Source organism: Nilaparvata lugens, chromosome 6, assembly GCF_014356525.2.
Source record: "Nilaparvata lugens isolate BPH chromosome 6, ASM1435652v1, whole genome shotgun sequence".
NCBI classification, from domain to species: Eukaryota; Metazoa; Arthropoda; class Insecta; order Hemiptera; family Delphacidae; genus Nilaparvata; species Nilaparvata lugens.
Window position 1 is genome coordinate 67236437 of NC_052509.1, and position 16607 is coordinate 67253043.

The following is a 16607-nucleotide window of genomic DNA, read 5'->3' on the forward strand; positions in this document are numbered from 1 at the left end:
AGCCCTATACAGAAAAGAGATGAAGAGAATACTAAATTTCTTTGGTCTCTATCAGAGACCAGAATTCACATACACTTTGGTTCAATGAGATTGTTTTGAATCATCAAATGTAGTATTATCAGCATGAATATCTCCTGTATTTCATTCATTTATAATGAAATGCATCCTATATTTCCTTGTGCTGATGGTAGATTGAACATTACTGTCCAAACTTCGCCACTTTATCGAATGGTGAAGTCATTATTTATTATATAATCAAAATCATGATGATATATTATGTATTTGGAATGAGACTTATCATTTGAATGGTTTGACAGTTTCGAGACCATTCTTCTTCTTTTGCTCCATTCCAACTCCTCCTTTCTAATCTTCTCCTTCATCCTCCTATCACCCTGTCTTCTTCATCTACTCTCATCTCTCCTTCTATTCCAGTACTCTTCTCCTCTCATCTTCTCCTCCACTGTCTTTGTCTTCTTCTGACTTCTTCAGTCTTCTTCTCCTCCATTCTTCTTGTTCGCCCTCTTTCCCTCCATCTTCTCCTCCCTTTTCATTTTCCTGTCATTCATCTTCTCATTCTTTTTCTCCTCCCACCATCTCTTCATTTATTACCACTTTGCTTTCCTTGTTTCCCACTGTTCAGTCTTCTTCTCTTATATTCTCCTCCATTCTTCTCTCGCTCCTTTCTCCTCCATTCTTACATATCCCTTCCTCCTACCACCACTTTTCCTTCTTATTCCTTTTTTCTCCTGCTCTTAATATTGCTGTCTTTCTCTGCCTCTTCGATTGAGTGAAGAGAAGATTCAACAACCTTAGGCCTCTTTCACACGGCAGAATCCTGGCTCCTGAAGAACATATTATGGAAGATCATATTTCATATTTCGCAGCTTTCCTGTGCTTTCACATGGGGATCTTACAATTACAAATAAGCCGAAGGATCTAACAATTACGCCGACGATTGATCAAAGACGATTGCTCATCACTTTTTTCTCAAAGTCTAACTTCCTTAAAATATAGATAGAAGATTTCTGATTTCGGATTTGGATTCAGCGACCCGAAATTCTTTGAAACGTAGGTCCCATTTTCAAAAATACCTGAAAACAAGGGAGTGATAGCTGTTTTCAAGTGTATCCAAAGCATGAAGTTGAAGTGTATCATCAGAGAAAACTTATAAGATAATATTTATATGAATCTACTAGCCGTCAGGCTCGCTTCGCTCGCCATATCCATCTGGCCAGGGGGCTCCGCCCCCTGGACCCCCGACTGGATCGTCCAAGAATGAGATCAGCAGGCTCGCTTCGCTCGCCTGCATTTTTCATTTGAGCATTTTCATCATATGTTAGGACAATCCAGTCGGGGGTCCAGACTAAACGTCTGGCTAAACGGATATGGCGAGCGAAGCGAGCCTGACGGCTAGTAATATAATATTCCCAGGATTGAAGTAGCAGTGCCCAATCAATTTTTCCACGATAAATGCATTGAAATCTTCAACTTGGTGCCAACCTATCAAAGTCAACTCAACTTAATGCCAACCTGACAAAATTATTAATTTAGTTGCCAGTTAACAACTTTTTCGAAGAGGAACTCTATCAAGATTATAGTTCTATAGTAACATATGATATGGAAATTTCAATTATAATTAAGAGATTGGGAGAAGAAGAATATACATGCTAAAAGACGAACTTTGAACCCTTAAAAACCACCCTTAGAGTTAAAATATTGCCAAAAGATTTCTTAGTGCGCCTCTAAAGGGCCAACTGAACATACCTACTAAATTTGAACGTTTTTGGTCCGGTAGATTTTTAGTTCTGCGAGTGAGTGAGTGAGTGAGTGAGTGAGTTAGTCAGTCAGTCAGTCAGTGAGTGAGTGTCATTTCGTTTTTATATATATATAGAAGATAAGATTGTTGTTTTATAGTATCATATTAGAATTTTTTGTTCCTCACAATAACAACAATGTAGTAGGCGTTATATGGCCACAATACAGCTCCCTCATCAAACTCAATCTGATACTGGAAGACCAGTGAATTATATCGAGCGCCAGATTAAATCTTAACTAACTAACTCTTAATTCTTAATTCTAACTAATTCTTAATTAACTAACTCACTCCACGACGAAGTATGGATGATTTCCGCTTCTTGACTTCTTTCTCCATGGTTATTCGAATCTGGGCTACCGATCTCAGTTGCCGTTTGGGTGCTGCAGCATGTTACTTGTTTACTTGCAACTTTTAAGTCGCCTACTGGACTCCGCTAAGCAAACAAGTTATACTTGAGCAACTAGAAATTAAATAAAAAGCACCATTCTAGTCCGCTTTCATTCATCTGGAACTAATGTAAAACTGTGGAGTGGCCTATTACCAAGACAAGACAATGAATATGTATAAAAATTACGTATGTATAAACTGCAGTATGTAATGGGTATAAATCACACGGCAGCCCACTCACAAATCCCGCCCTAGGCAAACTATTGTAGATTTGATTGGGACAGATTTACTAAACAAGCATAATAAGCCCACACAAGAACGATCTAATTAGGTTATTATCAACCCTCTTATGATGTAATCTGATGAGAAAGTTGTATTGTTTTTGTAAACTTATTGGACGTACTGTCGTTTATATTATTTATAACCCCTTTTTATTTATAAATTTTTTCAACTTTCACTTTTTATTCTTCCACTTTTACTTTTATTCCATTTCAGTTATAAGTTTCTGTTATTTGGTTATTGTAGTGGGCTAGATATTTATTTATTTATTTATTTAATCAATGAGAATTACTCAACTTACAGAAAAGTAGCACAGGCTTATAAGCCCAAAACGGTTCCAATTCTAATTTATACATCAGTCCAAATGTAGCTAGGTTATGTGTCACTCAACATTCTTCAATTACACACTCAATTTAAAATTCAGAACACACAAAAATCATTTTTAAATTAAAAAAAAGATACTTCTAAATTGAATTGAATCAATCACAATTAATTAGAAAATTCCAAACTTTGGAAAAAATATAGAATTTTGAGATCGAAAGTCGAATATTGAATGAGAACGACTTGATATTAAGTTTGTTTTCTGGTCCTGCAGAAATTATTATATTTTTGCAATTTTTGAATAACATTTTCTATTTTTAGTGATAATAATGTGAAATATTTCCTCTGTGTTTGATTTTGTAGCATCTAAATTTTAAAATCTACTCTGTGAGAATAATAAATTGAGGACTGAAACTTTTGTGAAGTGACAACAAATCTTAACCTGTTTCGGATTATGTGTTATGTTATCTCAATTTGGGAGAGGAATAGCACAAGGTTACCTTATTCTTTCTCCCCCTATTTTTGGTAGAGAGTTAGTGGGGAGGATATTTTTAATATTCTTTCCGAAGAATGGACATTGATATGTCCAAAGCTCCGCCAATTTATGTAGATGCATAACAATATGATTATTATCTATAGTTATTATATTACAAATTGCTTTTTCATATCATATACAGTTCAATAATTATTTTCTTAGTCTATATTATGTAAACTCATCTATAATTTTGCTGTATTGTAAGCTATTGTATATAAGTGTATAAGCCAGTATATATTGTAATCTACATAAATAAAGTACTCAATCAATCAATCAATCAACCTATCATTCTGATAATGTACTTATTGTATGAATCAATGAGGAATTAATAATAATTGTCAAAACCACTAATTTATTCAACCAAATTGTTAGTTCTGGTTGTTACAACATTATCAATTTCTAGTAAATTGAAATCTTGAACATTGTGTGGGAGTATAGTGTGAGTGGAGCTCTACGATTGGCTGTTGAACAATCAAGAGGGAGCTCTGTCATTGGTCGGGACTAGACACGCCCAAACCGCAACCTTCATTGGTCGAGGCTAACGACCAATCTTAGGGCTTCATCCACACTGTTCACTATATTCTACTGCTCAATTTTCAAGGTTTCAGTTTGCTAGAGTTGATAATAATTGTGTAACAACCAAAACCAATATCTCGAATTGGTTTGATAAATTAAAGTGGTTTTGACAAGTAGTTCTGATCCATTATCAGACATATAAAATAATATCATCATCTAAAAGGGCTGATCATAACAACTTAATTTCTACAATAGGATGACTTGGATCTTGTTATCTACTATAGAAGGCTTTGGAAATATGAGAACTTGAATATTGGACTATAAAACAAAGTAGTCTGATTACCCTTCCTAAAATAATTAGTCGGCTTATGATTAATAATAATTAAATCGGCTATATAATGCCTGATAATGCCTAATACCAAATTGAATGCTGTAATTTGAATAATTGCAACATCTCAATAATTTTCATCAGTTTTCTATTTTTATTTATATCCAAAAGTAACCCTAAAGAGAAAAGACAACACTGTGGTCTTATATTTTCCACTGACTTGAAACCTGAATCACTCTGTAAGTATTGAGCTTTATCATTATTTAAATTGTTGAAAACTTTTAAATCAATTCAATTTAGTGGGAGTGGGCATTCAAGATATTGATTTGAACAAATTTCAGTGAAATGATTCTGAATGCTACTCTTGAATTTATTCAAGAAAGGTTTATGAGATCCTCAATTATTGAGAAAATGGATTAATAAAAACAATTGAAAAACTTGTAGTACCCTCCATTATTACAAACTTTGAAATATTTTAACGACTAGTTTCAACCGTAGGTCATTTTCAAATAGTAGGGATGGGTATCGAAAGACAAAACACCGATGTTTTGAACATCGATGTTTTTTCTCCTAAACATCGATAAGTGAAAAACATCGAACAGTAAACATTGATGTTTTTAAACATCGATGTTTTAAACATCGACGTGTTGCCGTACATTTTATGGAAGATTATTATATCCTTAGAGTAACTCAGATAGTGAAATCAATTTCCTTTTTCATGTACATGTAAAAGGAAGGGACAGAGCTTTTAAAAAGTAGTTAACAATAAAGGAATATCATTGATTGGCAGCAACGAAACTGAAAGTTAATAAATTGTTTGTAGTTGTAGGTAATCATACTCTACGTTATCAACGGAGATTGATATTTAATCGAATATAAAAAAGAAAATCCAATAATCTAAAATACTGTTTTAAAGATTTGAATATTTTTTAGTATAAGAGAAATGAAGACGGTATTATTCTTTTGTCCAATCTCGAAATACTTAAAAATAGAAAAAACTCCTAAAGTGACTACAATTTTATCTGGAGCTATTGTTTCAATATTCTAACTGTTACTAACTGGAATTACAGCAATTTTAGACTTGGTATTCAAGTAACAGTATTTCAAATAATTGAAGTCAGGCTGTGACTAGAAAGATACATCAACTCTATTATAGTTCACAAGATTTGTCATCTTCATAGTTGAGTCAGAAACCTCTCGGGATATCCTCGAAGATTCTGTCTTGGGATCTCATCCTAAGCTATATTTTAGTAATATTTGTTACTCATAATCGTATTCATTCAATACCTGATAGTTTTATTTAGGAAATGAGAATGAATAGAGGTGTTTTTTATGGTTATCTACACTCCATACTATACGAGGACCTCTATTCCAGAGCTAGATTAATAATTGGTATTAAACGTATGTTGAGGAAAGCACTTGTAATAAGGAAACGAAAAATCCGACCTCTTATTCAATTATAAATAGGTAAATAACCTTGACAAGGGCCACAGTTATGTAAATCTTCAAGAGTATCCAACAGTCTCACATAAAAATACAGAGAGCCTGATTGAAAAATATCTTTTTGTTGGGAAAAAACATCGAATGACCGATGTCTAGGTAAAACCATCGATAAGTGAAAAACATCGAACATTAAACATCGATGTTTTTAAACATCGATGTTTTAAACATCGACGTGTTGCCGTACATTTTATGGAAGATTATTATATCCTTAGAGTAACTCAGATAGTGAAATCAATTTCCTTTTTCATGTACATGTAAAAGGAAGGGACAGAGCTTTTAAAAAGTAGTTAACAATAAAGGAATATCATTGATTGGCAGCAACGAAACTGAAAGTTAATAAATTGTTTGTAGTTGTAGGTAATCATACTCTACGTTATCAACGGAGATTGATATTTAATCGAATATAAAAAAGAAAATCCAATAATCTAAAATACTGTTTTAAAGATTTGAATATTTTTTAGTATAAGAGAAATGAAGACGGTATTATTCTTTTGTCCAAATCTCGAAATACTTAAAAATAGAAAAAACTCCTAAAGTGACTACAATTTTATCTGGAGCTATTGTTTTAATATTCTAACTGTTACTAACTGGAATTACAGCAATTTTAGACTTGGTATTCAAGTAACAGTCTTTCAAATAATTGAAGTCAGGCTGTGACTGGAAAGATACATCAACTCTATTATAGTTCACAAGATTTGTCATCTTCATAGTTGAGTCAGAAACCTCTCGGGATATCCTCGAAGATTCTGTCTTGGGATCTCATCCTAAGCTATATTTTAGTAATATTTGTTACTCATAATCGTATTCATTCAATACCTGATAGTTTTCTTTAGGAAATGAGAATGAATAGAGGTGTTTTTATTGGTTATCTACACTCCATACTATACGAGGATCTCTATTCCAGAGCTAGATTAATAATTGGTATTAAACGTATGTTGAGGAAAGCACTTGTAATAAGGAAACGAAAAATCCGACCTCTTATTCAATTATAAATAGGTAAATAACCTTGACAAGGGCCACAGTTATGTAAATCTTCAAGAGTATCCAACAGTCTCACATAAAAATACAGAGAGCCTGATTGAAAAATATCTTTTTGTTGGGAAAAAACATCGAATGACCGATGTCTAGGTAAAACCATCGATAAGTGAAAAACATCGAACATTAAACATCGATGTTAAAACCATCGATATTTGATGTTGAAACATCGATGTTTCTAAACATCGATGTATCGATACCCATTCCTATCAAATAGGTTAAAATATCAAATGTTAAATGTGTTTTTATGAGAAAATAGATGTATTCTTCTCAATTCATTTTATACCATGAATCTTGGGGCATGGAAGCAAGATCTTTTCAACATATCAATTGAGTTTCGAGCAATTTTCACGTCATGTGCTTTCAGAAAATTGTTGCTTTGAAAGTATAGGCTACCTAAGAAGTTCCAGTAGGCAGGTGGATGATTGTTTCACTCCTAGAAAATTACTCGGCAAACCAACGCTATTACAAGTAGAAGTGAGATATTGTTAACTAGAAGCACGTACTCCAACAAGGTGTATCGGCGATAAGTATGGACTTAATACGCGATTATGTTTGGAGAGATTGTGGGTGAGAAATGCTTGGCCAATATATCACGAGTCTGTGGTTTCAACGTAGTTATTTACAGGCGATAGAAGCCTGCGTTCCATTATTGATAACCAGTTCTTCCTGGGTTTAAACAGAGAGGAGAGATCATATTTTATCTCTAGTTTTGAAGCCTCATCCTGGTTTCAAACAGAGAGAATAGATATAGAGGTACAATTCTATCTCTGGTATAAAGCGTCATGTCTTCTTCACTCATAGTCTTAACACGTTGGACGTTTTTCTGTTAGTGTTTAGTTTCTAATAAAACCGCAAGCTCTCTGCAAGCTATGATATTATATTGTGCAAAACCTTCCAGATTCATTCCTGTTGAAAAAACTGTGGCGTTGAAAAAGTCGGAATCGCAAGTACGTATTATAATAGATTGCTCATTGTTCATGTGGAACGGTAAACGGATATAGTGAGTTCCACGTTATAATGACGTTGCCGATTCTCTGCCTTGCCACTGGCTTCTATAGAGGGTAGCTGAACACGGCATAATTTACACTATTAACTGAAATGTAGTGGAATTTCACCGTAATATTAACTGTTCATTCTTGTTAGAAATGATCAATAATATTTTATTCGCGAAGGAAATATATTTTTTAATTATTTTATAGTATTAAATAAAAATACTAAGAAATTGTCAAAAACCACAGATTTATTGATACTTAGAAAGAACGGTTTCGGTTGTTACACCATTGTCAATCTCTGATAAAATTCATCAGAAATTGACAATGGTGTAACAAACGAAACCGGTCTTTCTAAGTATCAATAAATCTGTGGTTTTTGACAATTTCTTAGTATTTTCATTCAATATGAATAATAACCACAATATCAACTTTTCAACTACACAAAAATGATTCAATAGTACATTTCCATAACTGAGATCATGATTATATAATAGGAAGAATCTTTCTCTCAGATCTGATCCGTCTTTCATATCTTCATTTATCTTATCTCTATCAATAATTTTTTTTATCTTGTACAGCCATTTAGTGGTATCTATCCTCACCGCTAATCGTTCTTTTCTCACCTATAGAAATACTTCCGAAATGATGAGGTATTCTATTTATTTATTTATTTATTTATTTTATTTATTTATTTATTTATTTACAACAATATGGGAGCATACGGGAAAACCCAAAAATTGCTCCCCAATCAAAAAAATTACAATAAGCACTTTACAAAAAAACTTAAAAATCGAGAGAAAGACAAAAGGAAAAAAATATTTTTTATATTTGTGAAGAGAAAAAAATGTGATGAGAATCTAAATATACTGAAAACTTAATATACTAAATACTAGATACTATACTATTATTATACTGTACTAGAAACCATTTACAATATGAGAAAATAATGAGAGGAGAATCAAGAAAATACAAATAACATTCCAATAATGAGATAAATGATAACAGAGCTAAGAATGAAAGGAAGTCATCTACTAAATATGGTACTCTATGTAAGTTGATGAGGTCTAGCGTGGGAAAAACAGGTGTCACATTGGGTGGAGCCGCTTACATGCCTTCTTGAGCTGACTGGGATTCATATGAAAAAGGTCTAGGTGAAAACTATGGTAATTATAAAGATTCATCATGCGGTTGATTGGAGAATTGAAGTGACTATTGGAGCTGCATTGGGGAGGAAGAATTGTTTGATGAATTTGTTTGATCAATTTTATGAATTGTTTATTTTATTGTGAATTGAATGAATGAAGATTATAATGATATTCTATTTTTGTAGCACTTAACTCATAAGATTTAAAACAAAATATCTAGAATATCTAGTAACAGGAAACAGGTCACAAAAATTCAGGTTCTCATAATAATGTCATCTTCTACGGTGGAGATGAAGATATTTCTGGTGATAATTTAAGTTTTGAAAAATAGCAACCAAAAATAAAATGCAAGCTTGTCAGTCTGTTATGCCGTTGGACAGTGATATCTAAAGTCTGAACATAACTTAGCCAGTAGTTAAAATCTGGTCATTTCCTATAGGAAAGTCATTGGACAGAGAATATCTGAAGGCTATTATGTTTTAAGTCTGAACATAACTTAGCTGATAGTTAAAATCTGGTCATCTCCTATAGAAATGCGGTCAACTCATGTCTATATTGATCAACTTGTGACATCTCTTTTCATCTCATTCAGAGATCAACATCGTTGAGTTTACAACATTCGAGATACCTACCACCAGATTCCTGGAACACTTAAAGAACCGCTAGAAAATTTAATGGCAGATTATCCCTATACCGAAATCCGTGATAATAATGACTCCGCAAATAAATGTTATATATTTTCTATAGCAACATTTTCCCAAGCAAGTTCCATGTCAATTCAGATGAATTTGATGATCAAGGCATTGGTTCCAGTTTTCCAATATCATATTGTATTATTTTGTATACAATATTGCATAATTGTTATTATTCAATTGTATTTTTGTCTTGAAAATGGGAAATAAATTTGATTTGATTTTGATATATTTTTCATGGTGAAATTCAAACGAATATTATAGGTACATTTTTCCAAGTTATATTGAAATTCACATCAAGTTAGTAGAAATGATAGAAAGGCATTGCTGTCAGTATGTTTTCACACTGCCCTCGATACTATCATAGCTGTAATTCAAGTTATCCCTGTGAATCTGATTGATTGTTGGCTCTTGTTGCTGAGGATCAATTCTTTTCCAAGGAGAATAAAATTTGATTCAATTCTCAAATCTCAAATATCCAAGGAAGGTTTATTGGAAATTGCAGTCAACCAGCTGCTGGTATATTATTTCATTATAAAAATTATTTCGAATATCCAATGAAAGCTTTATAAATAGAATTAGGGACTTTTGCTGTTTTTGAGACAGTTCAATTCTTCACATTTCCTTCTGCTATTCAGTTCTTAATATTATTTATGTACGAGGAGGAAATTAGTTCATTTATTCATATTTATTTATTCTTCGATCAATATTTTGCAGTACCAGAGGTCCCTAGTCCTATATAGATTTCATCGGATATTTTAATTAATCGTTAATACAGACATATATATTTCACTCGTCAAAAAATAGCCTCTATTATTTCAAGATTCAAGAGTAAAGTTCTAGAATAATTGAGATTGAATATTTTTATAATCCATCATAAAATTTCTACATAGGCTGGAAACAATTTGGCAATAGTGCTAAGTTGAAAAAGAATAATCTATCTGTTTTGTTTGATAATATATTATACAAGTCTGATAGCAAATCTCTGTCAACTGCAGGGTTGAAATAGTTATTTGTATATCTAGAGTGAAAGGTACGATTTTTGTCCCTGTGGGAAAAAGTTTGAAGCCCGAGGCGAAGCAGAGGGCAGCAATTTTCCTGAGGGAGAAAAAGTATTTTTCGCTTGTGATGTACACAGCATTTTCCCTCCATCTACATTTTTTTATAGAAACTGTAAATAAAATCATTCTAATAACTCACGTATTGGTGACAATGATTCCTAACAACATAACCTAAATCTAAAACCTAAAAACCGGTCGTCTGATTGGCACGTCCGATTGCGCTATCTATCGGCAAAAGCTGTAACAATTATATCAGCTGAGCAGCTACCAAAAATGGCTGACTCCAGATCACGCGGTTCAGATTTGAATTGCAGATCAAAAATATTTGTTGGCTGGTATTTTGTATAGGATAAAATATTTTTAAAATTGTATAAATTTTTATCGTCTACTAATATTAAGAATATAATAATTATCATACAAACATTTATTTCATGAGTTAATCAAATTTCTGGTTGTGGTATTGGATTCAGTTGACTCAATGACAGACACCTCTATTATGCTTTCTCATCTGAGCTTAGACCTTATAACCTATTACAATGTAAGTTTCAAAATAGAGATGCTCACCATGTTATTTAAATGGAGTCACTTTTACTCCCTAGGGAATTTTTCTGTTTTTTACTACCGAGAGCGAAAAAGTTACACTTTAGTATTAGGTTTCAGGGAGTAAAGTAAGTACTTTAGACAGTAGGTGGAGGGAAAAAAGTTTTTCGCCCCACTTGGATGTAATGAGCTGGTTTTCGTGCGTCATATGGAGGCCGAAAATGATTGCTTTCTGATCAGGCCGGTAAAAGTTTTACGGCCCTAGGGCTGTAAAATAACCTTGAAGTCAGCTGATTCTGATTTGATGTGAACGTGTTTACAAAATAGTTCATGAAACGGAATCAGTTTATGCTTCTAGAATTGAATAAAATATTCTGCAATAATATACTATCATTTTATTTGGATGAATGAAATGCAGATAAGATATATATTATAAACTATTCAAATTCGATTTTCAGAATAGGATAGAACTTCTAACCTAAACTTCCGAAGTCAACGACAACAAGCATTGTTGACGTTTACATTCAGATTGGCAAAATTTCAAGTGAGCTAAAACAGCTGATCAAAAAACTTTTCATTATTTGTGTTTATCATTCAAGAATCTTATTATCATTTGATAATAATAATATCATCTTATTGTCATTTGGAAGAATAAAAAGTATAAACTCAACCTCTTACATAATTGAACATAATCTTTTAGGTTATTTAGACAAATCAGAATAAAACATAAAAATACTTTGACAATTTCCTGATATTCAGATTACATCAGATTTGCTAGAGCTATGACCTTCAGAAGTGCCTCATATTTATCTTGTTTATTTTTCTGTGTGGCGAAAAAAAACGTTCTCACCATGGGCAAAAATGTTTTTCCGGCTCTCAATCTTTTCTAGTCCTCGGCCTACGGCCTTGGACTTGAATCGATTTCGAGCCGGAAAAGTCTCATTTTCGGCCCTAGGTGCAAAACATACTATTTTTTTTGTTGAGGGTGATGCCCAAGTGAGCTCTAGGCTTATGCATGGGAAATGAAACGGATGATAATGAGAGATGAATGGACCTACAGTTGGAGGTGGACTCTGAACCACCAGAAAGCGACTTTAAAACTTATACAATTTCTTTACTAATGGAACAGTTGAGTATTCAATGTTCAGTTCACATTCGATCCAATTTGAAACGAAACTAAACATGTTCATGACTTGAATATCAATTGGTTACCGTTAGAATTGATAGACCAAGATATGTTTCTAATGAATCTTTCTCTGATTTATTACTCAATAAATGTCTCGATAATGATTGATACTCGCCAATGCAACAGTGTTAGGAGTTGATTTCGGCAAACCGGTCAACTATCCACGTTATAATGGCAGTATTTAATTAACATTGGTGTTGCTATCCTTGTCTATCATTCGACAAAACAGATCGCACTATCCTTTTCTAGCTCCGCAACGTTGCCAGATTATTTTTCAACGATGTATAATTTTTTTTACACAATATTCAATCTTAATTGTGAAAATTTATTATTCAATCATTGGAGAATATATATATATTCTCTTAACCAATTGATTATTTTCAACAAGAATGAACAGTTGATATTGCATTAGATATATCTATTCTCTATAGAAGGCAGTAGCAAGGCAGATGATCGGCAACGTTGTTCTCCAAACGTTCTCCACTGTCATTATCACGTGGACTTCGCTTTAATATAGTGACGACCTCACAATAGTTATTTGTGCAACTAGTGCGCAAAGTGACAGTTTGCTGCACCGAAAGAAACGTTTACGCCCGAGCCGTAGGCGAGGGCGGAATGGTTTCTTGAGTGCAGCAGAGGAACTTTGCGCACGTATTTCACATTAAGTTTTTCCTACAGTTACCATTGAATATGAAAAGTGGGTAATTATGGGTAAAATTGCCTGAAATGCATCAAATGTTTTTCTGTGTAATTTTATTATTGATAAAAACCTTAATCCTAAAATCCTAAAGTCCTCGTTGTCCTTGGTTATAATATATAATGAATAATAATTAGCGCGTTGTGCTTGGTTGCACCTCTGCTCACTATAGCAGCCACAGCAGTCACTGTTACCAACTTCATTTTGATTTTACTGCACTGTTGGTCCATATAACCTACTAAGTATTTTGCGTTGCCATGTTGCAAATCTGGAGTGCAGAAAAATTTTTCCCGCACTAGAGCGGAAAAGTGATTCTTTGCGTTCTGTAATCAGTGCAGCAATGGCCACTTTTCAACGTAACAGTAGGAAATATATATATTTTAAGCCACTGACTGGACTTCGTCCAGTTATTAATGTGACTGCTCGTAATTAAGACCATAGTTCAATTAAAATTTCCATGAAGATTTCATTAGATTTATAGGGAGCAAGAAAGTGTTTTCGGCGGTTGAGGATTATAGTAATTTGTATCTCTCCACTGCAATTTGATTCATGCTACGACTATATCATTCACAACTGCAACACCCCAGCCTGCTAATTGTACTGCTTATGAATATTCAACTATTTATGGGCATTGTCTCAGTCTCTTTGGGAGTTGAAGGTTTAGAAGTTCTTTGGGGACCACCCGTGGCCGCAACTTTATTACTATGTTGACCTCTCTTTCTCAAAACTGTATTTTTGGACCCCCCTTGTACGTTCCCCCTTAGCAGCCCACTATTCAAAATAAGCGATCTAATAATTCAGTTTGGCCATAATTGACACCATTCGGCTTCACCCGCTACATTTATTTATGTGATACATAAATATCGTGTATGGAAAACTCTTTGGCAGGAAATATTTGTAGGCTACATTCACTCGGTGAATACTATATTCAGTCTCATGTTATTATTGCAATGGAGAAAGATAGGAGAACAGCGTTGTCCATTCTCTGCCTCTCCACTGCCTTCTATATTCAGTCTCATGTTATTATTGCAATGGAGAAAGATAAGAGAACAACGTTGTCCATTCTCTGCCTCTCCACTGCCTTCTATATTCAGTCTCATGTTATTATTGCAATGGAGAAAGATAGGAGAACAACGTTGTCCATTCTCTGCCTCTCCACTGCCTTCTATAGAGGATTGCTAATACCGTTATGTATCTGATGTGATATCAACTGTTCATTCTTGTTTAAAATAATCAATTCTTCAAGAAAATGCAATGATTAAATAATAAATTTTCATTATTGAGTTTGAATATTGTGTCAATTAAGTAGGCTATATCTATACATTGTTGAAAAACGATCTGGCAACGCTGCAAAGTTAGAAAAGGATAGTGCTATATTGATATCAACTGTTCATTCTTGTTAAAGAAATAATCAATTCTTCAAGAAAATACAATGATTAAATAATAAATTTTCATTATTGAGTTTGAATATTGTGTCAATCAAGTAGGCTATATCTATACATTGTTGAAAAACAATCTGGCAACGTTGCAAAGTTAGAAAAGGATAGTGCTATCTGATTTGATATCAACTGTTCATTCTTGTTTGAAATAATCATCATCATCATCGTCATGGATTAGGCTTTTCAAGCCTGTTCCGGCGTCCATCTTTTCCTCGGTCTACCAATACCTCTTCTGCCTATTGTAGTTGGAGTAGGGCATTCAATGGGAAACGATCTTCAGGCATTCTAAGGACATGATCTGACCACTTATTTCTATATGTTTTTATCAAACTCAACACTAGTTGAACATCACTTTCTCTTCTATATTTTCATTCCGAGTCCGATCCTCTCTTGTGCATCCTTTGACTTGTCTAAGAAATCGCATTTATCTATTTATCTATTTATCAATTTATCTATTTAATCATTCATAACACAACTTACAGAAAAGTACCACAGGCTTATAAGCCCAAAACGGTTCCAATTCTAATTTATACAAAAGTCCAAATGTAGCTAGGTTATGTGTCACTTAACATTCATCAATTAAACACTCAATTTACAATTCAAAACACACAAAAATCATGTTTAAATTGAAAAAAAAATACTTCTAAACTAAATTAAATCAATCACAATTAATCAGAAAATTCCAAACTTTGGAAAAACTATAAAATTTTGAGACCGAAAAGACAAACACACTATTTAGAACATATCACATCTCTGCTAACTCTCTCTGTTTGAAATAATCAATCATATTTTGTTCGTCAAGTAGTTGTTTTTTGTGAAGCTATTTGACGCTGGTACACTCTCATACTTTGCAGCTCTCAAGGTGCGTACAGATATACGCGCCGCGAACGTGAGCAATTCACTTTTAATCAGCTGATGCCAAGCTTTTTATATCTGTATCTTACCGTTTCTGTAAAAATACAGATATAGTCAGCTGATTAAAAATGAATTGCTCATGTTCGCGGCGCGTATATCTGTACGCACCTTAACACTCTCACCCCCCCCCCCCCCAAAAATCAGTAATAATTATAGATAGTCTCTCATACTGTGTCGTCATCACACTCTCACCCCAAAAAACAATTATAAAAGACAGTGGTCAACAGTAATCGGTTTTAGTTAACAAATAATAGGCTTGAAATTTGAAACATGAACGACCTATACCATAGAATATCTTCTCATACCATCCTTTATCAAAGAAGGTAATAACTTATCAATAGTCCACGATTGTCGGATTGTTAAATGGTATTGCAGATGAAGACAGTCCCATCTCTCGTTGTTTGATAATAGGCCAACTCAATTTTGTTTATAATTTAGAATATTCATATCATCTGAGTTTGAAAACATCTGTTAATTATAATCTCTTCAGCTTATGAAACTGGATGTTTGACAAGTGGATAAACTGTCTTTTCGGATCGTATTTTTACTTTCCTTGCCCTATTACCATAGGTAAGGAAAGTATTGCTTTCCGAAAAAAATTAAGGTACCCCAATTTCTAAATTTCTATACGTTTCAAGGTCCCCTGAGTCCAAAAAACTGGTTTTCGGGTATTGGTCTGTATGTGTGTGTGTGTGTGTGTGTGTGTGTGTGTGTGTGTGTGTGTGTGTGTGTGGTGTGTGTGTGTGTGTGTGTGTGTGTGTGTGTGTATGTTTGTTTGTGTGTGTGTGTGTGTGTGTGTGTGTGGTGTGGTGTGTGTGTGTGGTGTGTGTGTGTGTGTGTGTGTGTTGGTGTGTGTGTGTGTATGTGTGTGTGTGTGTGTGTGTGTGTGTGTGTGTGTGTGTGTGTGTGTGTGTGTGTGTGTGTGTGTGTTTATGAGTGTATGTGCGTCTGTGTACACGATATCTCATCTCCTAATTCACGGAATGACTTGAAATTTGGAACTTAAGGTTCTTTCACTATAAGGATCTGACACGAACAATTTCGATCAAATGCAATTAAAGATGGCGGCTAAAATGGCGAAAATGTTGTCAAAAACAGGGTTTTTCGTGATTTTCTCGGAAACGGCTCCAACGATTTTGATCAAATTCATATTAAGAATAGTCATCGATAAGCTCTATCAACTGCCACAAGTCCCATATCTGTAAAAATTTCAGGAG